General features: G+C 40.7%; 1 protein-coding gene across 6 annotated transcripts in view; it reads right to left on the reverse strand.

The window, feature by feature from the left end:
• The window catches only part of nrxn3a (neurexin 3a), a 154,359-nt gene extending 135,381 nt beyond the window's left edge, over window positions 1–18,978 (reverse strand). For 5 of the 6 annotated variants that reach the window (XR_011103564.1, XR_011103563.1, XM_068717648.1 and 2 more), the window contains exons 1-2: window positions 18,793–18,978; window positions 11,827–11,980 (exon numbers count right to left, since the gene is read on the reverse strand). The gene's annotated coding sequence lies outside the window, so the exon portion shown is untranslated. The remainder of the gene's footprint in view (window positions 1–11,826; window positions 11,981–18,792) is intronic. The other variant, XM_068717645.1, reaches the window with a different exon arrangement.
• Between the last annotated feature and the right edge of the window lie 6,642 nt (window positions 18,979–25,620).

Genomic DNA, 25,620 nt, shown 5'->3' on the forward strand with positions numbered 1-25,620 from the left:
ATAACCCAACGATACTTTCTAACAGCACTCAGAATTTACAAAAAGGTCCAGTTTGTGCCAGAGTGCAAATGTAACATAATCAATGATGCAACAGTATTACAAATCTAACATTGTATGTATGATTAGGTATTGCTCGGGATCCGGGACATTTTTTTTAAGTTAATTTGCTGACAATACTTCCGTAATTTGAGTTACATTTTGAATGAGAGACTCCTGGAGTATTTTTACACTGTTGTATCATCAAAGTGTGTCTGATTTAACATTGTATGTCAATGTAATTTCCCAACAGGAATGTCCCTTTCCTCTGAAAACCATGCTTCTCCAAAATGTCGAATAAATCCGTTTTTTATTTTTTTTTCTCTCTAATGATAGTTTAGATACCAAGTCTGGGAATCTGTAAGATATCTTTTATTTTCTGAGAAAGGCAAAAATAATGACTCTTTTATTTAAGAAGAAGAGCATACAGAATAAAATGTCCAGAAATGTTGAATGTGAACTCCATGACATCAATGTCCTCAGAGGTAGCATCAGCACAGATGGATGGTACAATCAACACAAATGACATGAAGGAAGTTGTTGAAATGAGGACAATGTGCATCTTTAACACATGTAGAGCCTGTATTTGAGTGGACTGTTCACAGCTGGCATGTACTTTACTGTTAGCAGACACCAATCCTAATTAAAAGGGCCTCTGATATTGCTGCATTTCTTCCCCCTCCACAAAGGTTGTTTGGAGTTATCGGTCATCTGCTGGGTAAATTAGTCTCATTATTCTCATGGCAGTGCATGACTATCCGTCAGCCAGGCAGACCGCCTTTATCTGATCAGCAGCCGGGAGAGGAAGCTTTCTGCTGAATCCTGTTAAATACTAAAAAGGAACAGAGAAACACAAGCAGATACTGATGCAATGTGAAACCTACTTTGGCGATAATTCAGAGTATTTCACTGCAAGTGACCCCTTTTATTTTAAAGTCATTTGACATAGTGTGTATATCAAATATTGATTAGAGCAGCTTTAATCAAAGTGTTAAACCTGACAGCATGTGAGACATAAAATAATCACTGGGTTGGCATTCACCAACGACAGCTTCCATGAACTTTTTATAAACGCATACATGATCACCAGCTCCCATGAGCTGCCAGTCCTCAGCTCTACTGTTGAATGTGAATTAAACAGTAATGCCTCCTTTCCTATAAAAACACAAATGAAAGGGTTGTGTGACTCAGTACAGTAGCAGATACCGATTTAGAATAGGGTATGGACAGAATTTTGTCCCTTGTGCTTTCGGTACCATGTTGCAGCTTTTCAGAACGACCAATGAAATCAACTTTGTGCGAAAGAACTTTGAGGAACAAAGGCTACTGCAACACATGCTAACCCTGAACTCACAGGAACATTCTAGAAATAAATGTGATTTGGAAGTCAGATAGAATATATAGAATTCTCTAATCTCCTATGTTATATATTGGCAGTCTAACAGCATATCATGGCACAGCTGATTCTAGATGCTGACTTGTAAGTGTTCTGCAGAGCTAATAATCTACTGCTGCACAAAGTCAAGTGCCACAACATGCTGGATCAGCACTAATAGCTACCAAGTGACTTTTTTGGTTGTTTTTTTCGTTAGGAAGCAAGAGAGTCACTATTATTTTGGCACAGTTACACTTTTGGCAATATTGTTATAATTTGATACAATATTGTGTTTACACTGGGGTACTACAACTGTAGCGTTTACCATTCATAGAATTTACTTTGACAGCCGACCAAAACAGATTTGGCCTTTCAAATGTATATTCATATTTTCCCCTTTCAAAATACAAAATGATATGCAGCTGCCATTTTACCATGCGTGCAGCCATTCCAGAGTTCAATTCATGCATTTGTAATTGTAGCAGGTAGCAAAGTCCCTTAAATCACAAATATTTAGCCTTAAAATATGGTACGTGTTCTTTTAGAAATAGGATTCTACTTAATTATTAGTAGTTCTGCTGTTAAAAAGACAAAAAACAATTATTGACACGGCATATTTATTAAGCCGTTCAGCTGCCATCCTATGCAGAGCACCAATGAGATGTGATCATATTCAATTTAAACCTCTAATAGCTGGTATTGTTCGTCTTCTTAGGGGCAGTTGAAACAAGTTGTGGACATTGACATATCTCCTTTTAAGTTGATATGATGAACAGGAATACAGTTGATAATTTACACATCCAGCAGACAGAGAGAAATATTAGAATTCATTTGGAGTGGACCACCTGTGTCGATCTGCTGTTTAGTGTTGTTCCTCTGAAAGAGATTTGTTATAGTAAAAATATCAATTATAGCTACTTTTAAGCTCACCAGGGTTCAGGTAAGGCCTGCATCCTGTCATTTTCCTCGGGTTTTGTTTTAGTTTAGTTTGTTTCCTGTTTTATATTGTATTTATGTTTTATTATATATTTTATCTTGTGTCCTGTGTTTGGTTATACTTCCTGTCTTTGTCTTTTCCTGTGCTCCATTATAGTTGAGTAGCCTCTTGCGTAATTAGTCCCTGTGTTTCTCTCTTTCAGTGTCAGGTCGTCTGCCTTGGTTTGCTGACGTCTGCGTTTGTTGCTTGTTCAGTGTCGGACTTCCTGCCTGACCTCCTCGTTGCAGACTGGTTTGTTAATTTTTTGGTGTTTATTCCTTTGTACTTTGTTTTCTTCAGCCTGTTCCCTTAGTTGTTTCTTGTTGGTTTTGCCTTTTGTAATAGCTTTTGTTCTTAAAACTCACTTTCTGTTTAATTCAATTTGGGTCCTTTGAACTAACACATCCTTTCTTGTTGCAATCAAGGCATTCAGTGTGTGTTTTGGTCTGTTAGTAGTTGGTACCTCCAAAAAGCATAAATGGTAACCAATTCTAATCTGATATTTTGTGCTGCTTTCGTTATTGACGGCTACGGAAGAGGAATTTTGTACTCATCATTGCTCTCTGTATCACAAGCTTGGATGGACTTCCTTACGGTCAGGAAGAAACAATGATCTCATGATATTCACCAATTATTCCTTTTGAATGCAAACTGCACAGTGTACAGTACAGCATAAAATTGTTCTGCAGTAAAATATGTAAATGTGACTAAGTTTGAGAGCTGAACAGCCACGAGGGCAGAGCAAACAAACATCAGAAATGGATCAAGCTTTATTCAAACATGCCTGGATTAGTCCTAATCTGGATCCTGTGGATTGGATCTTTGAACATGGCATTACTGAGATTTTACTCAACTTTCACAATGCTTGAAAAATGGCCGAATGGCGATCCAATTCCGCCTTACAGCCTTCAATTGATATTACTTAATAAAGCCGGAGTTTAGTAGCACAGGCCACTCAGCTCAGAGGGAGGAAATAATCAAGGAAAGGTTGTAGTTATGGATGACACACAATGAGATGTCTATGCAGATAGATGGGGGCTCCTTAACAAAGGCTTACAGTGCTGGCTTGCACTTTATATGGACAAACATGCTGACTACCATCAGCAGGACACAGTGATGCTTAACAATATTACTGGGTGTCATTTAGTCAAGGTGTGGACATATGTTTTCAAAACAGAACAGGAGAGAATGAACTAACAGAGTATCACTTTGCTGGACTGACACTGCTAACCAACGGCAACATGAAAAATCTGAGTCAGTGGATCAGTTTGAAATACTGAAATAAGAGGTATGACCTCAGTTAGCTGTTAAATGAGGATAGTAAACTGTTACTGACTTTTGTCCAAAACTGTAACCACACCGGCTCACAGCACAGCTCAGTGTGAATATCCCGGCTTTATGGAAAAAGGCTCCTAGTACTAAGGAGCAACTGCTGGTCAGTGATTGCCACTGTGAATAGCATACATGTTTGTGAATGATTAGTTTGACTAATTTTAACTTAGCTAACCTACCACAACATTTTAGACAGCTGTAATAAGTTTTGAGCCACAGCTTTACAGTTACTGTAGAACTCTCGAGCAACATCAACAGAAAAAGTCTTTGTATACGCTTAATTCATCTCTGAGGTGACAGATGCTGAGGTTTAATCAGGAGCAAAGCTGGTTTTCTCCTCTTTAAAAAGCCTGTTACTCCAAGTATACAGGTGAATAGTGGGTTATCTACAATGATATGTCCATTTGCTATATTGCAAATACAGGGCTCCATGTAGAGGGAATTTTCCTTAACTATAAAGCAAGGAATCTCTGTCTGTCCGTCCGACTGTATGTCCTTTTCATATCTTGTGAACCACTCATCCAATCTACATGGTGGGTGGCTTGCTGGTAACCCAAGAAAGTGCCGTGTCCAATATAGTGCAATTTGGACACTTTTTGTGTTGTATAAAACAAACTTTGAATATTTAAACAGCGCTCAGTGCAACAGCGGGGGCAGAGCTTCAGGGCTCTGTAGAGCCAAGCATGTCATCCACAGCAGGCCTTTACAGGTTGTGGTTCATTGACTGCAGTTTTCTTCTACTGCTGGATGCTGGCTAAACTAACGTTACAACCAAACTTCTTCACTTCCCTGGAGCTTACAAGCAATAAGCGGTCTCAACAACGCTGCAAGCAGCACTTCCGGGAGCCAAGCCATTGGCCCGCTCTGATGGCCACATGCTCTGAATGGGCCACTGCACTAGTTGTCTAACCCTAATGGTGGTCTAATGGTGGCTGGACATGAGCAATTTCAAAACAACAAGGTTTAAGACTTTCTCTGAAAACCTCACCCCACCTTGTTAAAGTGATAAGCAGCATATGTTGATATGTTTTGATGGTGGACAGCAGTCACTCTGGTGGACAATAATGTTGTATTCTTTTCTAATATTAATAGATATTGTATTCATAATACTGTAGAATTGTTGTTCTTAAATTAGCTATGCTCCATCCATCTATTCATCATCTTCTGCTTATCCAGAGATGGTTGGAGGGGCCTCAAAGGCTGAGTCCAGTCACCCTAAAAAAGGAATCTCATTTTGTCCTTTGGGGTACACAATCGCATTCTTCCGGTCACAACCCAAATCGGGAGCTTTGCCTTCCGGCTCACCTCCCTCTTCACCACAACTGTTCGGTACAAAGACAGCAGCACTGCTGACCCCACACTGAACTGCCAGTCCATCTCACACTCCATTTTACCCTCACTTGTGAATAAGACTCCTCATTTGGGGCTGTGACTCACTCCCAACCCAGAGGGTGCAAAATCCACCATTTTCCGGCAGAGAACCATAGCCTCAGATTTGGAAGGTAAGGCAAGTTTATTTGTATAGCACATTTCAACAACAAGCCAATTCAAAGTGCTTCACATAAAACCATTAAAAGCATCAAAACATAATGCAAAAGAAAAGGAGATTTAAAAACAATTAAGAACATTCATTGAAACATTAAAAACAGTCATTAAAACACTAAAAACAGAAGTACTGACTCTCATCCCGACTGTTTCACACTTGGCTGCAAACAGCCCCAATGTGGTCTAAAGGTTACAATCTGAAGGAGCCAACAGAACCACCAGCGGCAACAACAGTGGCTCCAAACTTGCAAAACATCGGATTTTTTAAAACCAAAATACTTCCAAACAGCAGACACAGCTCCTCTCTTGGGCACAGACTCTATTGGTGCATCTCCGGTCTCTCTTTGTTCCTCCTGCATCGCTCTTTTCTGTTCTTTAAGTAACGCGACGGAGCCTCTCCCAGCTGTTAGCAGACTGTTGTGCTAACACCTAGCTACCGAGCTGTACCCAGCATGCTGTTCGGCGGTGAAATTTTATAAATGTACAATTATTAGTGTCACAAATTGTTTATGTGTCACAAACTGTTGTATGCCGTGGTGTTGCCCTGTTAAAAAGCGTTAGTTGTGGGTTATTAATTGTTGTGTTATAATTTAGGGGTCCCTCTCACTACATAAGTAGCTCCAACCGTAGCGCTCTTCGCGGCGAACAATATATTTTGCTTGCTGTTGAAGAGTGGCAGCAGTTGTTTCGGCTATACCGGTATGACGCTATATGAAAAATTCATATCATACGGGAAATTAAAAACGTTATACTGCCCAGCCCTATAAGGGACAACCCTGGCAGAGGCCAAAACGCACTGGAAACGTGTTCAACTTTATGTCGACAATACGGACACAGCTCTCACCCAGGTACCCCGTAGTCCCGCAGTACCCCCCACAGACTTGGAGAAGGCCTACGACAGCCTTCTCCAAGTCCACATAACACATGTAGACTGGATGGGCAACCTCTCATGACCCCTCCAACAGACCTGCAAAGATAATGATCTGGTCCACTGTTCCACAGCCAGAACAGAATCTACATTGCTTTCCAGCACCCTGAAATACATTTTTCCAGGGTAGGCTGAGCAGTGTGATACCAGAATAATTGGACCACACTCTCCCTTTTTAAAAATGAGAACCAGCACCCCTCTTTGCCACTCCACAGGCACTGTCCCCAACCTCCACGCAACACTGAAGATGCCTGCAGGCAAGACAGCACAACAATGTCCAGAGCCTTCAGCATCTGAGGGCCAATCCATGGAGCCTTGCCGCTGGGGAGCTTTTTGACTACCTCAGCAACTTCTTCCAGGCATATGGATGGATCTTGTCCCGAGTTATCAAACTCTACTACTTCACGGAAGACATGTCAGTCAGGTTCAAGAGGTCCTCAAAGTGCTCTTTCCACCCCTCTACAATATCCCCAATCCGGGTCCGCAGTTCTCTTCCTCTGCTGAACACAGCCTGAGCCAAGTCCTGCTTTCCCTTTCTGAGTTGTCTAACGGTTGGCCAGAACTTCGATGAGACCAACCGAAAGTCCTTTTCCATAGTCTCCCAGAACTCCTCCCACACTCAGGTTTTTGCTTTGGCAACAGCCGCAGCTGCAGCCCATAATTGAGGCTTTTAACATTGCTCACTCGGATTCCATGACCCTAGCCTCTCCTGGGATGCACGAAGTTGGGAGTTGAAGACCTCGCAGACAGAGGCCTCAGCCAGACGGTCTCAGTTCACCCTCACTACACACTTAGGTACATTTAAGTCCCTTGGCAGAACTATAGAGTCCCCAGTTGGCTGTCTTTCCAGCATCCAGAGACTCCAAGAAGGTTGGTTACTCCAAACTGCTCTTAAATTCATAAGCATAATCAACTGGTCTGGCCCATCCCCTGGGACCACTTTGCTTCAGGAGACCCTACCAGGAGCCATTGTCCCTGACTACGCAGCTCCAATTTGAGAAAATTGTCATCGGCCGATGCCTGCACTCACAAGGCTGATTACAAATCAGGGCTGCGGCGATTCGTCAAGGACTTCATAGATTACACAAACATGTCTATTTGCATAACGTGCATCTGCAAGTTGCAAGAATGGCTGCGCCTGGAGAAAGCATGCATGACTCTGGCATGCATTCCCCGGAGTCTTCCTTTGTTTTATATTAAAGTTTAATTGTGCAGTAATTACATAATTTAATCGGTTTCTTTTTATTAATTCTTTTGTTGCTTCACATTGTTGTAAAGCACTTTGAACGACTCCCCTTGTATGAAAGGTGCTAAATTAATAAAGTTTATTTTTTATTATAAAACAAGATGCAGCTAAAAACCTTGCACACAATCCTCTAATGTTTGGAAGCATTTTAGACCGAGACCAAACTGTAAATCCTTTCAATTATTTCTGTTGCCCCACACTGAAAATAAAATACATTTGATTATCTTAATTGCACATTACTCCAGTGATGAAATAAATCCATGTCATAACTTTTTTTAAAGTTTTAAGTGAAGTGCTTCAGTAAAAATATTGATTCTCCAGTTCAGAGAACATTTGTTTGTTTTCAGGAGATGATTGAATAATCAAATATTCAAGTATCAAATCAGAAATGTTTCTGATATTTATTTTGGACAAATCGTTAAGCAAGAATTAAAAAAAATAGAGTCTGTGTCAATGCTGAATGTAATGCTACCTGTGAGAAATGGTAAGGCTTAAACTCCTAAATTTCAAAGCTCATTATATATGACTGGCCCCTCTTAGTAACATGTACAATGTTTACTCCCTCACTGACAAGGTTAATGGACAACCAGCGGCGCACAGCTAGTTAGCTAGCCAGCTGTTAGCAGCCAGTGCTTAGCAGAAGAAAGAAGCTTGAATAATAGCTATATGGGACACTGAATTTGATGGACTTACGGTTGATAATGAGACAAGAATTACACCCCACCAGCTCATATTGGTCAACCGACCAGTGCTGCTGTCATTACACACTGCTGTGGCTATCTATATCTCTCGCACCACTACTTCATCACATTTAAGCAAACCATCAACCAGTACCATCTCAATAATCATTAAACTTCAGAAGGATGATCAGTCATTCCTTAATAGTGTTCTTGTTGAAACTTTACAAAGTTAACAATTCACGACAAAGCTAAGCAATCATTAAAAAGGGAGATGATGGCTCAAATGTAAACGGAAAGAAATATGAAACTCATCACTCAAATAATTTCACATTAAATGCGCTTGACATTTTACAGAATGCTGTGTTGGATGCAAAAAACGAATAACACAACCAGTGAAATTGGCAATCAACCTAAAAACAATGTCAACCGTTTCTCAAGTTATACTTAATTTCCTCCTTATCATATCATCCACAGCTATCTCTGGTAAACCATGTGTGCCTGGCCTAAAGTCGGTGTGAGGTGTGCGTACACATCGTTCGTACATCTGGCCCCTGGTCATTAATGAGCATTCCAACTTAGCATAGTTTACATTTCACTTTAATTTATTAAATCCAACAATATCATTGTGCTATTTTCCACACTTTGTTGCTCAGGATTAGTCATCTTAAGTGTTTTTGTCCTTTTTCAGTCACTGGGTGAATGTGTATTTATAAACCAGCCAAATCGTATTGTGTAGCAATGTACAAGCACCACAAAGCGTCAGCAGCTACTCTTGAGGTACCATATGGGAACACGGAATTTTCCATGCACATTCCTGCAAATGTTTCACAATAAAAGCCTTAAGATATCAAGGGATTTTGTCCATTGAAATAAAGACTGACTTTTAACTTGAAACAAATACAATTTTTTTGTATAAAAAGCATAATGCAATAACAAACATTTAACAGGAAAACGGGAGCAGATCAGAAATGAAAGAAGCTTCATACTGAAATATGACTGAATATACTATTCAAAACAGAGGGAATCTGAAATAGAGGCCTGTATCTCATATATGCCTGCTACATAAAAACCTCTCACTCTACAATAGCCAATTAGAAAAGCTGGATGGAAGTGAGCTCATGCCACAAATAGACGATGGAAATGTGTTTGTTCAATAAATAATGATGTAACGAGATCAGCAGTTTGGTCCGATTACATTGCACAACAGTTCTAAACATAGATGTTTCGCTACAGGAGTGGCTTAGAGGTTAAATGAAAGTTTAAACATACTAAAAGCAGCAAAGAACTGTCTGTAATTACTTAACTGTCCCCGATCAGAATAATTAATCCATTCTGGCTTCCAACTCGTCAAATACAGACGCTTGGTCAGTGGCCCTATGCTTCAAACTATGACGCTCTACATTCCCCTCTAACATCCGTTTTGGACGCGTCAGGGACAGCGTGTCAGTATTTTCATAATAAACTTTAGTCTTCACAGGAAGTTACGTTTAGGCAAATAAAACAAAACTGAGGTTTGGGGAAAAGAGCGTAGTTGATGCGACTGTGAGTGACAAACGAGTCACATGACTAGTGACTCAAGTGTCAACTTTACTTTTAGTTTCACATGGGACAAAAACAGCAGTGTCATATTATTCTGGTCGTAATATAAACACTACAGTATACAAACACTAACTTTGATCTTAACACAAGATCCCTCTTGACGAAATCCTTTTTCTGTCATGACATTATTCGTTCAAATAATATTGACTTTTTTTCTGTTCACTGAAATCTGGCTCACAGAAGGTGACTTTTTTTAAATAAACCTAGATTTTCAGGTCGAAGTGGGGAGCTGGCAGACATTTATAGGAACTCTTTAAATACTCTCTTGTCTCTTTTGGTGACTTCATATGCTTTGAGCTGCAGAGTTTTGTTATAAATATTTTATTGCTTGGAATTGTGATCTATAAACCTTCCAAGTCCAATGCTTACTTTATCACAGCATTTCAGGGCTGCTGTCTGAATATGACCGAGTTTTGATACCGGGCGGTTTTAATATTCATGTTTGTTGTCCCTCAGATCCTCTCTCCACTGACTTCATTCATCTGATTGACTCATTTACTCTTACACAGTCAGTCAAAGGGGCCTACACACTTAAAAAGACACACACTGGACTTGTTCTTTCATCCGATATGTGTTTGGATAAAACCTGTGCTTCCATTCTGGATTGTATTGCTCCTTTTAAACTTAATCCAAATGTTTATGGCTTAATGAGCACACTCCCTCCTTAAAAAGACAGTGTTGTAGAGCAGAGCGAAAGTGAAGATCTGATAAACAACTGTCACCTCTTGACCGTCTTAAAAATCTGATGCGTGCCTATCAAGTAGCAGTTAAGAATGTAAGAATGGCTTTCTTTGCAAATTGTGTTGCAGACCATCACCATAACGCTAGGGTCAGAATCTGCCATTCAGTTCAATAAATTGTGTTGTTAGTCCTTCACATTCTGGACTTCAGTGCAGCCCTTATGAAGAACTTATTTTCATAACAAGATCACAGATGTCAGAGCTTATTTTGCTCAATGGCTATCTCTGTTATACCCTTGGTTTTCACTCATTTTGAGAAATATCTTTGATAAATCTCAACGAATCAGTAAAAGGAATGAAATCAACAACTTGTACTAAAAAGTTGTGTTGGGATTACATCTAAAGAGGTCATCGGCACTATGGGTACCCCCATTATTACGATCATAAATAGCTCATTGGAAACTTTCCGTCAGGTTTTTAACATTCTGTCATACAATCTCTCTCTAAAAAGATCAAAGCCTTCACCAAAGAGGCCTATGCCACCTATAGGCCTATTTCTAAATTGTCATTTTCATCAAAGGTTTTAGAGAAAAAAAAAACTTTTTTTAACCTTTTTAAATGACAAAAGCATTTTAGATAAATTCAAATCAGACTTTTTAAATACACAGTACAGAGACAGCTCACCTAAAACTGACTAATGACCCTCTTTTTTTAAAAAGTAGATGCAGCACTCTGTTCTATTTTCAGCCTTCTTGCTATCAATGTGGCCTTCAACAAAATAGATCATGAAATTATTTTCAACTGTCAGAGGGAGTGGGTCAGTATCACAGGTCCTGTTTATAACTGGCACATCACTTGCGGAGTCCCACAAGGTTCTATTCTGGGTCCAGTCCTCTTCTCACTTCACATGCTTCTATTGAGTCACATAATGCAAAAACACATCATGTCTTCTCACTGTTGGCAAAGGAACCCTGCTGTATTTGCCCACCATTCCTAACGACCCCAATAGCCTCATCACCCTGCATAATTGCCTAAATTAAATATAAGACTACCCGCAGCTACACAATAACAAAACAGATGTTTTACTGATTGCTCCACCCGGCACTACTGAAGCACTTAAACACCAGCTGAGTTCCTTAGCTCCTTATACGACACATTCTGCCAGAAACTTGGGAGTCCTATTTGACCCAACCTTACTATTGGGTATCCACACACTTCAATCTTTGCAGAGAACTCCGCATAGATTTAAGTGTGCGGATACCCATTCCTGCCTCAGTCAAATGCAACTTCCACGGCTACAACTGGTTGAGAACTTGGCTGCCAGGCTTTTAATGGGCATTTACAAAAGGGAACACATCACACCTGTCCTAGCATCTTTGCACTGGTTCCCCTACATTTTAGAATCACTTTTTAAAATTGTACTACTCACTTTTAAAGCACAACTTGGAGTGGCCCCAGAGTACATAATGGTTCTCTTAACACCCGAGATCTGCTGGTCAGCTACTTCTTGCTGTTCCCAGGTCCAAATTTGTGACTCGAGGTATCAAGCATGTTCAGCTCTCCCAAGCTCTGGACTGCACTTCCTGTGGAGATACAATCATCTACATCAACTTTTAAAACGTTTTGTATATAAAGCACTTTTTTTAGGATGGCATTCTTAAAAGGTCTAAATGAAATGTGTCTGTATAAGTATGTTATGTTAGGTAATATGTGAGGTGAAACATATGTATAGGTACACGTTTATATTCATACACATGTATGTACATATTTATTTACTATTGTTGATATGTTCTGTGATGTCCGGTTTTAAGTTAAGTTATTGTTTTTTATTAATGTCCTGTAAAGCATTTTGTAAAAGTTGTTTGAAAAGTGCTATATACATACATTTATTATGATTACTTCTGCCTATAACAACACTGTTGATGAATAAATATATATATATATATATATATATATATATATATATATATATATATATATATATATATATATATATATATATATATATATATATATATATATATATATATATATATTGTTTTTTTACAGCAAAAAGCCACACTGTTTCTTCAAATAAGGCAAGAGAGGAATGCTTTGAGAACATAACTGTGTATATTCATAAGTGAATGTATTTATTTTACCACTCATTATGCACCCTTAACATGACGGCTGCTAATTCTACACACCTCTTTAAGTTTAAACTTGATTCTGCAGATTTAAACGTTATATAAAGAACAGCATTTATGTGTGACGTAGAAATCAAAGTGAAATAAATTGTATTGATTCAACATTATCTGTGATGAATATCAATGGACTAATCCATTTTCTAATTTACACAAGTAAAATGGACTTCAGCATCCAAAATGGGAACGTTATGGTTGGAAGGAACAGAATAAATAACATAACAAGCTAAGCTTCATTTTTTCCTCATGTAGAGTATATTTACCCAACTGACGGAAAAACACCAAATTCACTTTCTATTTGTTGCAGCATTTTGAACATGGCCTTAAAATGCCCTTGATTGTGGAATCTAACGATTGAGAAAATGATCACACTCGGATCAAATAATCATAATCAGGCGATCATGGAATAATTGCCACAGGCCCGGAAGCAAGCACGCGTAGTTTTCAGAATATTTACTTCTTCAAGCCTAATTTTTCCATGGATCGTTTTTGTAAGCATCATCAAACATTGGATTTCAGTTTTGGATAGTTTCTTAGCAACACCAACATAAGGAGTCATCAACCAGTAAGAAAGAAAGCCTTGGCCATGCAGGTGCTTTGGACAGCCTCTCATCTTTCGGTCAAATGCATCTTCCCTTTGCCTGCATTCTACGTCTTTCTTCAGACGTCTGCAACGTGGGGACGCACTAAAGCTAGCAATTACATCATTTTGGAATATTTAAAACATTTTCTTTTAGATACAACAACACAGACTGTTGCCCTGATGGTTGTATAAGAATATATTAAAGCTTTTTTTTCCTTCCAAAAAATGTATGATACATTTTTGGCAATCCAGGCAAATATGTAAAAATAGATATAACTGGTTCATAATAATAATAATAATAATAACAACAATAATAATAATGTCATACAAACATTACGTAGTCAACTATTTACTGGTCAATATTAACTAATTTGGGTATGCGTGTTGCTGTGTATTTCTACTCTAAGCCATTAATTATACATTCTTACTGAAATAAACAAAAAGATTTGGCGATATGCCTTTTTATCTTACAGTGTCCACATATTAGAAATGTATCTCCTATATGTTTTTGTATCTTACAGTGTTCATATACTGTATTAGAAATGTATCTCCTCCAAAAACAAACAATTTAAACCATGATATTTATTTTTTCTTTATTCTGAGCCGTTACCAAATTTCAGCAAAACCTTCTCACGAGATCCTCTCTTATTAACCGTCATGTTCATATTTTATTCTTCTTTTATTTCATTAAATACTGACCATTTTTACACTAAAATATATTTTTTTAAATCAGGCCGTTTTGTTTATTTTCAAACACAACATGTTGTAAACTGAACAGATTGTTCTTCCTAAAAAATACATTTTGATAAATTACAAAAAGCAGGTTTTCTTTTCTTGTTTTAATTTTGTATTTATTGGTGTGTTTCTCTGCAACAGAGGCAGTATCTGCATTACGTATATTGAGTATTTTCTGTTGATTGGTGTCAGCTAATATGAATCACTACCTTGGTATACAAACAAGCTCTTGTCCTACTCTGCATTCACACTTAAGAGTATAAATACTGCACTCATGTTTACAAATGCAGACTTATTCTGGCATTACCAGTGTGTGTGTGTGTGTGTGTGTGTGTGTGTGTGTGTGTGTGTGTGTGTGTGTGTGTGTGTGTGTGTGTGTGTGTGTGTGTGTGTCTCTTTTGTTGCTGTGTAGGGAGCGTCAGGGGTTAAAAGGCTAAACGGCATGGATCATTGTTCTCGGTGAAAGGCTCCTTTGACGAACCCCACAGGGACGAGTCCACATACACACACTGACAAAAGGCAGCAGCACTCTGGATCCTATTAACAACCGCACGGACTGGGACGGAGGGCGTGTGTGTGTAAATGCAAATAAAAGCAGCCCACCGGTAGGCCCATTGCGTTTAAATGGATGCCACTTGCCAGTAATTTTACAGCAGGTGCCCTGATCACACACACACTAGTCTCACAAAAACACATAAGCGCACACGCTGTCCAGACGCAAGTGACAAAATGTCCTCCACAGCTTGCCGATGATATCTCAAAAGGGACAGGCGGCAATTTTTCGGATTTGCTCGAATCGTTCAGTGTGAAGCCGATGCACACAGACACCAACGCTGCATGTGACATCTCCCAATAGATTCAAAGAGGTGCCATTTTCTTTTGCCCGTCTTTGTTGCTGCAGGGATACATTTGACCAGGACATGCAACATGACAGTGGAGGGGAGGAGAGACAGCAGAAGGCGAGATTAGTGGAAACGCAGAGAGAGGGAGTGATGTTCCACCTCATCCACTCCCACTCATGCATCGCATGAAACACCCTGACTCCACTTCTTCCTCCTCTCTCTTCATCGCGATGCAGACACACACTTCATCACAATTCAGCCACAAACCTTAGTGGGTAAATAGAACAGCAGGTACCCACCATCTTAGGCTGGTATCTCTACTATGAAAGGCGGAGCTAAGGGCATGTGAATAACATTCTCATGCATGGTAGATACTCTTTTTCTATTCAAATACTGTGATATAGTAAAGGCTCTGGAGACTCGCTTTGTGGATAAATAATGTCTACAACGGTCTCACGCACTCAGAGATTTTAAATACAGTGTGGATCATCTCCGACAGTACTCGCGTATATCATCCTACTGTAAAAGAACTCTGTATACCGTGTTGAGTCTGGCCAAAAACACCTCAGCACCAACATGCAATAGATCTTTAAAGACACAATGGCATTCATCAGCAAAGGGACAGTAATACAGAGACTCATTTTTCAAATGAAAATGAAAGAAATCCTTGTGTAAAATTAGGGGAATTTTCCTTTGGTTTGTTTGCAAAATGATTATAACTATTTTTAAATACGTCCTCATTTTAGTATTGAGCCCGTCTGTCTGTGTACAGCCTCTGCTGCTCATTTTAAACAGACAGAAATAAAAACAGACATATAAAAGGCAGTGAAATGTGAAATGGGAGGTTGAGTGAAAGTGAGAGATGAGGGATGAAGGGTGTGTGATTTTGGGTGGGGGGGGGGGGCGATATTGTGGCTTTGGTTTGGGGGATGGGGGGGAGGGGGGGGGGGGGGGGTGCAGCGTGGGCACCGTGTTGTTATTCAGCTACTCTGCAGGCTGGACACGCCTTCTCTGGGCTCTGTGGTTCTGCTGCAGCACCCTTCATGGCATTACATCACCGAGTTAGAGAGCAGCCCACAAACCTACACACACACACACACACACACACACACACACACACACACACACCGCAAAATGATATACACACACACACACCGTAAAATGAAACGCACCCCACACTGACTGTACACACATGCACAATGACTGCAAACACACAAAATATATTACACAACCATAGCGTGGATATAGACCTCTCCATCACTCCACCACAGTCCACCAGAGAACACACCCACAAACACCTCACCAGCAGCAGCAGCAGGTCAGAGAACATCACGTTGTGGCACTGACTTCTGAATTATGACTGATTAATTCCTGCTGTTGGACCACTTAGGATTGTGAAAAAATATGAAAAGCCAAACGCTATATATTATTTCATGCCTGTGCTTTTGCAGGCCTGGATAAATCTGAGATATTTACAAAAGAGGGAGAATTATTTTCCTTTCTGTTTCATATTTATTTGAACCCCTTATTTGAAAGGATAACTATAATGACGGCACAACAGATATTTTCGATACGGAATAGAAAACATTCATGGTCCAGCAATGTCACACACTGTTACACTTTTAAAGAATAAAAAAAGCGAAAAAGAGCAGTGAGTGAGACACACCGTCTGAACGCAGAAAAACGACCGAATTAAAGAAAAGAGCATTCTCCAAAATCCTGCGTAATATTTGACTCTCCCCGCCCAGAGGGATTAGTGTTACCTTGAGAGCCCTTGGCTTTTTGCGCCTGATTTGTCAGCGCAGTTAATCGGCTGCCAACCAGAACAAAAAAGCAGGACAGCCAAATTACCCAAAACAGCCTCCATCCTACCCGAACAACCCCCACCCAACACCCGAAATAGAGGGGGGGGGGGGGCAGAAAAACGAGAAGGAACATTAAATCGAGAGAGGGGTTCATGTTTTGCCAAAAAAATACGCACCGTCCATGTCGAAGACATTACACTCGAAGAGGATTATTAGAAGTATTTTGCGTGTAAAATAGCAAATCTAATATTCATAACCGATCACACATTTAATCTAGCCTGATTTATTTTACCTCCTAGCAATGCAGTAAAAAGTATTTTTTATAGGACGGTGAATTAATAAACATAATCGTGTGTACCAATTGAAGGCACACATTGTTTTCTTTCTCGAAACATAGAACATGAAAGTGTTTTCGTTTGTAAATGATTATCTAAACAGTTGTGGAGCAGGTGATGAAGCACCTTTGGGCCCTTTGCGGGGAAAAGAGACGCATTCCCTGGGTGGGTCACGCCCGTTATGAAGCCTGTTTTGGAAAAAGCCTGATTAGGAATTCCCCCTGCATAAATGCCCAAGATGCATCTAATCCTATTAACTCTTAAAATCATACACGTCGAAAATATGTGCTGCAGCGACGAATACAAACTGGAATTTCCTTGTGAATTAGCACAAATTTAGTCTCTGTTCCATCACTTCAAATGGTCCTTCTTTTTTTTACACCGTGTGTAGGTATTCCAGTAAAAGGCGTGAGACAGACAGGAGGCCCGCACACCGTGCGGCTCATTTAAAGGCAGGTGGTGGATTCTATGGCGCACTGCAATAAGGCCTCGCGCTTCCTGCAATGGAAAGGACCCGACCTGCTGTATTACGAGACATCGTGTATTCGTCGCAGTAAAGCGTAAATGAAGAACGAAAAATGCAGTACTCAATTAAATCTGAAGTCCCGAATGGGTTGGAGGCTGATCTACATCGCAGGCCCAGATTGGCTTTAAAAAATGCGGATGGATGACGGGAGCGCAGCTCAACGTGCAGCATAAAATGCAGTTTATTGGAGGCAGAGCAGTCCCATTTCAGCCACCCTCCCTGCGGACCCCGCGACGCCATTCGATCCACCGGGGAACTGAAATAATCAAAATCATCATAATCATGCTTTCCTAAAAAAAAAAAAAAAAAAATCCCCTCACTCAATCATTCGAAGGACACCTTTTTTTTAAAAATACTAACTTCGGTTTAATTTATTTCGATGTTTCGAGGCCATTTTAATATGAAGCAGTCGTGTTTCAATTATTAATTTTGGAACCTTGACGTTTTAGTTTGATGGGAGTTTCGCAAATGTCGATATCAGTGACACCCGTTCGACCAGTCTGTAGAAACAGCAGGCTGCAGCTGGATTTGGGAATCCAGACGCATGAGAGGAAGAGGGATAATGGAGGAATGTGATGGTTATTAGCCTGCATGGCGAGGAAGTGAGCAGCCTGCTGCTGCGTGCCGTCCATCTCCGTTCACACAGAAGGTCACGTATCAAACGGCATGTCATACTGCTCCAATTCCATCCAAATATGCATCTCTGTTTAAAGAGGGCGTTCGCCGTGTTTGCTGTGCGCTGCGTGTCAGGGTGCATTTGTTTGACATTTGAACATGAAGCTGTAGACGAGAACAATGCGTGGACATCGGACACCTGGCGTTCATGCCATTTATTATTCATCATTCTAAAAACAAGGTGAAGGAAATATGTTTCGTGGTTTAAGTCTCTTTTTTTTCCAGGGTTGATGCTCTTCCTATTTGATACAAACGCGTGGTTAAAACACCGCATGGTCGAATGTGCAAGATAAAATAGAAATGCAAATAAAATGGATCTTTCATATAGAAAACATCGCCTCGGGGAGGGGAGAGGACGTGTGTAATTCTAAACCCGCCTGCCACGGTGCCTCTGTTCCTCAGCGAGGGGATTCAGAGGCCAACATCGCAGATATTCCCATTTCGAATCCCTCAAAAGCCGCTTTTCCTTCAAGGAGACTCACACCTGCTTCAGCTCCGCCATATTCAACGTTCCGTTGCGCACAAAACTGGAAAAGTCCTGTTAAAGTGTCAAGTTGCGCGATACCTGTGCGTCAGGAGAGGAAACCTGCCTTTTATTCTGCCTCATATTTTCTGTGGCACCTGCTCCCGTTTCACTACATTTAATGCCCACGGGGTTTGTACGCGGACCAGCAACATGAACAGGTTAGGGTAAAAGACGACGCTACTGACCTTAGTTAAGCATTTCGCCAAGAGTATCCAACTGTTAAAATCCAGCTGTAAAACTCCTCACGCCGTGGTTAATAAAATCCAGGATCCCGTTTAAAGCAGCTGTGTTTCCGCTGCTGGCAGGGCGGTGAGCACCAGGCGGTACCGGGCTGGGTTTATTGCTCCTCACAGGTGCGTCGACCACGGTGCATCACACGCTCAAAGGCGGCTGTAAGCTCCGTGCGACTCACAGCGGCTGCCGGCAAGAGGCGCACGCACGCACACACGCGCCACTCGGGTCCGCCCTCTACTCAGCATACGACATTTAAAGGCGTACAGGCTCGTAGCAAAGCCTACGCACGCGCGCACGCGCGCACACGCACACGCACACGCACACGCACACACACACACACACACACACACACACACACGTGACTATTTCAGTGCACATTAGGCTCTTATGAAACGGAAGGTCCCATGATGTGCGCAGAGAGGGTCAGTTTATCACGGAGGCGTGTGAGAGTTTATTTCAGCCCTAGAAATAAGAAATCAACTTGGAACCATGAAACCAAAAGGTCAACTGTGGGAGGATCATCAAAAAGGTGAAGGTGGGCAGAGCAGCTGCCTTTCTGAAAGCTGACTCAATAGCAACCTCTGAGGTTCTAGTGGGAAGCAATCCCAAATGAATGGTAGACGGGCTTATTGGTCACCATTCCTAAAAGAGGAAAAGCTCAGCGAGCGTAACAACTAGAGAGGCATAATGCTGTTGTCCAGTCCCAGGACAGGACACAATCAGACCTGGATGAGCTGTTCAGGAAGAAACAAACTGGAAGGACGAATCATGCACTGACCAAACACAGAATCATTGTGGAACAGTGTATTAAACAAAAAGCCAATGTTCAACAATGATTATGATATATAAGTGGCCCAATAAATGAACAAATATTCCATTAAATGTACCAAAACAAATATTACAAATAATTATAGGAATTAATAATTGATCAAATTTTATAAATGGACATAAATAGATTGTTCTCTTTTAATTTGTTCTTCTTTATTTTCCTTTGTATTTATTCCCCGATTTATTTATTTATTTTCTTATTTATTTTTTCCTTTTATGTAGTAATTATTTATACTTATGTATTAGATTTTTTTGTTGATTGTTTACTTCTTTTTTTTAAATGTATGTATTTATTTTTGTATTCATTTAGTTCTGTATTATTTTTCCATTGCATGTTTCATTTTATTTTTCATGTAATTTGTATTTATTGATGTATTATTTTCTTTATACATTACTTTTGTAATGCATTTCCTCAGCATTATACAAATGAGGGGGCTGTCATAAGTGTGTCATCTGAGACATGCAGGCCGATCTATGAATAGGCAACATTAAGTGTAAATTATTTAGAATTTCAGCTTTTGTGAGTTTCTCCAAATTTGTTATATCTAGTATTTTGTCATAAGGCCTCTTGGTGGCTTGTTATTGTAATAATAACTAAAACAATTCATTAATAGAATAAACAAAACTATGTTTGTTTCCCAGATTCAGATACGAGTCAGGGTTTATTATTCTATTGTCACTGCTGCTGTTATCATTAGTAGTAATAATTATTTTATTACTCCTATTATTACTACTTCAATTATATGTATAATTTCTGTCAATCCATATTAATTTATGTTGTTTAATCTGTACACATGACGTCTATTGCTCTGTTGCTCTCCCTGAGATTTCTTCCTTTTTTTCTGTTAAATGTTTTTTTGGGGACTTTTTCCTTTTCCGATGAAGACGGTGCCCATTATACAAACAATGTCACAAATATTGAATATATCAGCGATTTCATTATCATCTTCATTAATTCATTTGACACATAGTATGATACAATATAATACTATAATAATGCTGTACTGTAATAAAATATCACAGCACAACATACAATGTAGTGAGTCAAGTGTTTGAGACCAATGAACACTCATATGTAAATGATTGGATACTAGAGCAACTAGTTAAGAGTAAAAGTTTGCTGTCTTACTCAATGTGCCTGAAGTTGTGAATATTCAGAAGTTAATGTTTTGGTATAGCTTGTTTGCAATCACGTGACTGTTATGACGTGCAAAATGGAAATGGAGCAAAGTGAATACATAAAAGGGTTGGTTGAACCAGTTATGAAGCAGTTATCACCAGAAAATAGAAACACGTATTGGATGTGATCCCTACAAAAGAGTGATTTTTGCCACAACTTGACCGATTTGCCTGGTGTGGAGTCGATCGTCATTACAAATTACCTCATCCTCCAGACCTCCTACTACACGGCTTGCCAGATGAAGGCGTACAAGAGTCTAGAAGCTTACAACTATTTCTTGAGTGGCTGGGTCCACAACGTCGGAACCAAAGTAGTATTGAACGACTTCCGTCTTGTTTTTACCCGGGTAGCGAGCAAAGTGAAAAACGAATCTCTCGGTAGATAGCAAACTAGCTTTTACTCGCTAGCATCGCTAAAAACAAATCTACCGGTAGATAGCTAGTATTAAATAGCTTTCTCCCGCATAAAAATGACAAAAACACAGACAAAAAACACAGACCATGGTGGTGATATCACCAGAAACATAGCCAGACACATCTGTGACAATATTGCAGGTTTGTTTGAGGGTGTTGTTGAAACGTTCTACGAGGCCATCCGTCTGTGGGTGGTACACTGAGGTTCTTATCTGGCTCACCTTCAACAACTTGCACATCTCCTTCATTACCCGAGACATGAAGCAGCTTCCCTGGTTAGTTCGAACTTCTTTTATAATGCCAACTCGACTAAAGAGGAGGAATAATTCTCTGGCAACCGCCTTAGCACTTGCAATGCAAAACGAGACTACCTCTGGGTAGCGGGTGCCATAATCCATGATGACTAGGATGTAACGGTGCCCCCTACTGGACTTTGGCAGGGGTCCTACTATATCCATGGCCACTCTCTGAAAGGGGATGTCAATTAAGGGTAAAGGGATTAAGGGTATTCTGATAGTGTACCTTTGGAGCTGTCTTCTGCCATTTTTGGAACATAGCATTTAGGGACTAGCAACTGTTCAACAACAAGTTCCACCAGCTTAGTTACCCTATATACTAAGAGGCCATTTTTCACCGAAAAGTGGCAACACTCACCCCCTCTACCGGTTTCCCCTTGACAACCCCCAAATTCTGTCTGGCTTGTTCCAGATTACGTTCTTTTAAATAGGTCCCCAAATCAGAAAAAAAATTATTTTACGAGGCCTCGTCCGACCGTGGATCCTCCCTTGCCAGGGCGTCCTCATCTGTCTCCACTCCAGATGAAAGGGTTGGACTGATGGTCCTGCACAGGTATGTACCAACTTGGCTTTCCAGTTGCTCCGAGGTTTCTTCCTGGTACTGCTTGTCTTGTGGCCAGCCATCCTGTGGGCCCACAATTTCCAAAATATAAGGCAGTCCCGCCTAATCAGCACTGCTACCGGCAAATTTTCTACCACCCCCGCCATGACCTCAAAAGTGCCCCATGTGGTTTGAACCTTAATGTGGGTGGTGGGGTAACTCCGCGAATCCCCAGAGACTGGGATAGGGGGCCCACTGGGACCAGTTGTCAGTCCTGGCAGTAGGTAGTGACAGCACTACCAGAGTCCAGTAGGGCTTCTGCATCCCGGGCCCCTGTTCTGATGGTAGGCTTTGGGGCTCTTGTGTCTTCATGGCCCCAGCAAGTGGTAAGTTAGCTGCTGGCCTTCTGTTGGCCCTGCCGTAGGCATCAGTACATCATTCACCGGACAATTCCAAGCACAGGTGAAGCACTTCTGACGATCCTGATCCTGAAGGGGTCGACGCTGGAGGGGTGACCTGGGCTATCCCACCTGGGGGGTCTGGCAGTAGGATGGTGCCTGCAGGTCACACTTTCTCAACCTTGGCTCGGTCGTAAGTTCTCCAGTCGACTGCTCTGCATCAGCTCCACTGTGACCTGGTGATTTTCCAATAGCGCCACCAGGTCATCCACTGTCTCTGTGCTACTTTGGGAGGCGTGTCATTTGGCATCCCCTGGTAGCGCTCTAATGCAACGGTCCATTACAATTCTGTCAAGGGCTGGGGGTCTATCCCCAGTGGTTAACCAACTGTGTATCAGATGCATCATGGCTGCAACCTGTGGTCAAACTGGGGCGGTAGAGTAATAGGTCCAGGAGTGGAACCGTTGAGCCCTTGTCTGGAGGTTGTGACCATAATGGACTAAAATGACTGCTTTAAATGCATCATAATTATTCACTTCTGTGAGGGGACAGGCTTTTTGAGCTGAAAAAGGGGCTAGTATACCTGTCCACTCTGCTTTAGGTCACCGCTCCCTCTCTGCTGTACTCTCAAATACCTCTAGGTAAGCTTCAATGTCATCTTCAACAGTCTGTTTGGTCGGCACTTTACTGGGTTTGGTAGGCCTCTTTGGTTTTATTAGATGTTGACCCAATAGACATTGCACCCAGCAGGCCCAGAGCCTTGATTTGGTTTGGTTCTGAACATTCAATTAGAAGGATCTATAACAACAACTCCCTTATAAGTGTTGTTCAAACCCATGGAAGCAGTAAGAAGCAGTAAGAAGCAGTGCAGTGCTGCAGTTTCGCCTCACGGCTCGGGACTGCCTCTTCCTTTTTTCCTGTTTTCTCAGGTTAATGACATGTAAAGTACACAAAACACCACATAATAATAATATAATTGTCGTTCCTTAAACTTTTAGCATGGGGAAATAATTTATTATGGTAGGCAATATCAATTTCTATTGCTCTTTAAAACTACACTTCATTGTGAACTTAGTGCTTTTGTCCCTATCAGGATCTTGGAGGAATGATGATATTTTTTTGGTAAATGAACTTGTACTTGTGTAGCCTTGTCTTAACAAGGACACATCAACGTGGGCTGGAGGAGCCTGGGATCGAAACGCCGGTCTTCTGATTGAGAGACGACCCGCTCTACCTTCTGAGCCACAGTCGGCCCACTTTTTGTAATCTGATTGGTCAGCAGTCGGGCTGTCGGCATGTTTTGATCTGATCCTCTGCCCCCCCATCAAGATTCACACAGACTGCCAATTCCCCTCTTGCCCACACTGCAGGTGTCACTGGTGAAGCATCTTAATCATAATTTCAATATCATTTTGATCAAAGAAGAGTCTACAAATATTTAATGAATAATAATAGCTTATTACAACCACTTACTCGTTTTACATTTTAATCTCCATCTTGCCTCTCAAAAATAGAGGAGGAGCCACCTCTTCTGCCTCTATGGACCAGACTCCTCTGAACTTGTCCTGAATAGTCAAACTTGAATCTTTCATTCATAAAGTCAAGATGTCCACAGCATACTGTCAATTAAATTTTATTTTATTTGTAAAACCCAATATCACAAATAACAATTCTTTCTTAGAGGGCTTTACAATCTGTGCAAAATACGAAATCCTCGAAGGAGGACTTCGCAACAAAACCCTGCCCCCCGCACAGAAAATGAAAGCTGGTTCCACAGAGGAGGAGCTTGATAGCTGAAGGTTCTGGCTCCCATCCTACGTTTTGAGACTCGAGGAACCACAAGTAACCCTGAATTCTGGGAGCGCAGCTCTCTAGTAGGGTAATATGGTACTATAAGCTCCTTAAGATATGACCTCGCCATTAAGGGCTTTGTAGGTGAGAAGAAGGATTTTAGATTCTATTCTTGATTTTACAGGGATCCAGTGCAAAGAAGCTAATACAGGAGTGATATGATCTCTTTTCTTAGTTTTGGTTAGTACAGGTGCTGCAGCATTTTAGGTCATTCCAGAGACTCATTAGAGCAGCCTGATAATAAGGACTTGCAGTAATCTAGTCTAGAGGTAACAAACTAATTTTCGATTTGAGACAGACAATTTTTGAAGTGTTACGTAGATGAAAAAAGCCAGTCCTTGATGTTTGTTTTATCTGGGAGTTAAAGGACATATGCTGATCAAATAAATATAAAGTGAATAGAATTGGTCCAAGCACAGAACCTTGTGGAACTCCTTGACGAACTCTAGCGTGCATGAAGGATTCATTGTTTACATATACAAACGAAGATGGATCTGATAAATTGGACTTAAACCAACGTGCGGTTCTTTTAATGCCAAATAAATGTTCCAGTCTCTATAATATGATGTGACGGTCAATGATGTTGAATGCAGCACTAAGGTCTAACAAGACAAGTACAAAGACCAGTCCTTCAAACTTATTGTGTTGTGTTGACTGACACACATTGCCCAAAATTTGATTTAGCCAAAAGTCAAACCCAACCCCTCATGTCAGACTTGTATTCCATTCCTCATTGTCAGTAACTGTGATTTCTATTGTATTTAGCTCAGCTTTGAAGGAAGCAAGAGCTAATTTATATTCTGTTGAGAGGGACAGGAAAAACAGACAATAAGCAGAATTGTCACTCTACATACAAAAAGGCAAATACAAAAGTCAAACAGGGAAACAAACAAAAGATCCCAAAACAGGGTGAAGTAAATCACGGAATAATCAAAAACACTACAGCGCCAGTCTTATGAGACAATCTGGCAAATGGATAGTGAACAGCTGGGGTATAAGTACTGGGAGGTCTGATGAGCTAATGGAACACAGGTGAGGACTAAAACAGGCGGGAAACTAAACAAAGGCAGGAAGTAAAGCAACCTGGGAAGCATGGGTAAGTGAATACAAAAGAGAACAGGAAGTGAACTTGACCAGAGTTCATGTGAGTCGTCACACGAGGCATGCAAGTCTTCTTCAGGTTGGAGACTTGGAGACTGTGTGGTGTACAGACTTGATGGTTCCAGTATATGTCTTATGTTTGTTATGAGCGTATTTGTTTTTTTCAGAGTT

The sequence above is a fragment of the Cebidichthys violaceus genome, unplaced genomic scaffold, assembly GCF_023349555.1.
Source record: "Cebidichthys violaceus isolate CVI_PGR_0920_01 unplaced genomic scaffold, fCebVio1.0.p SCAF_22, whole genome shotgun sequence".
Classification (NCBI taxonomy): Eukaryota; Metazoa; Chordata; class Actinopteri; order Perciformes; family Stichaeidae; genus Cebidichthys; species Cebidichthys violaceus.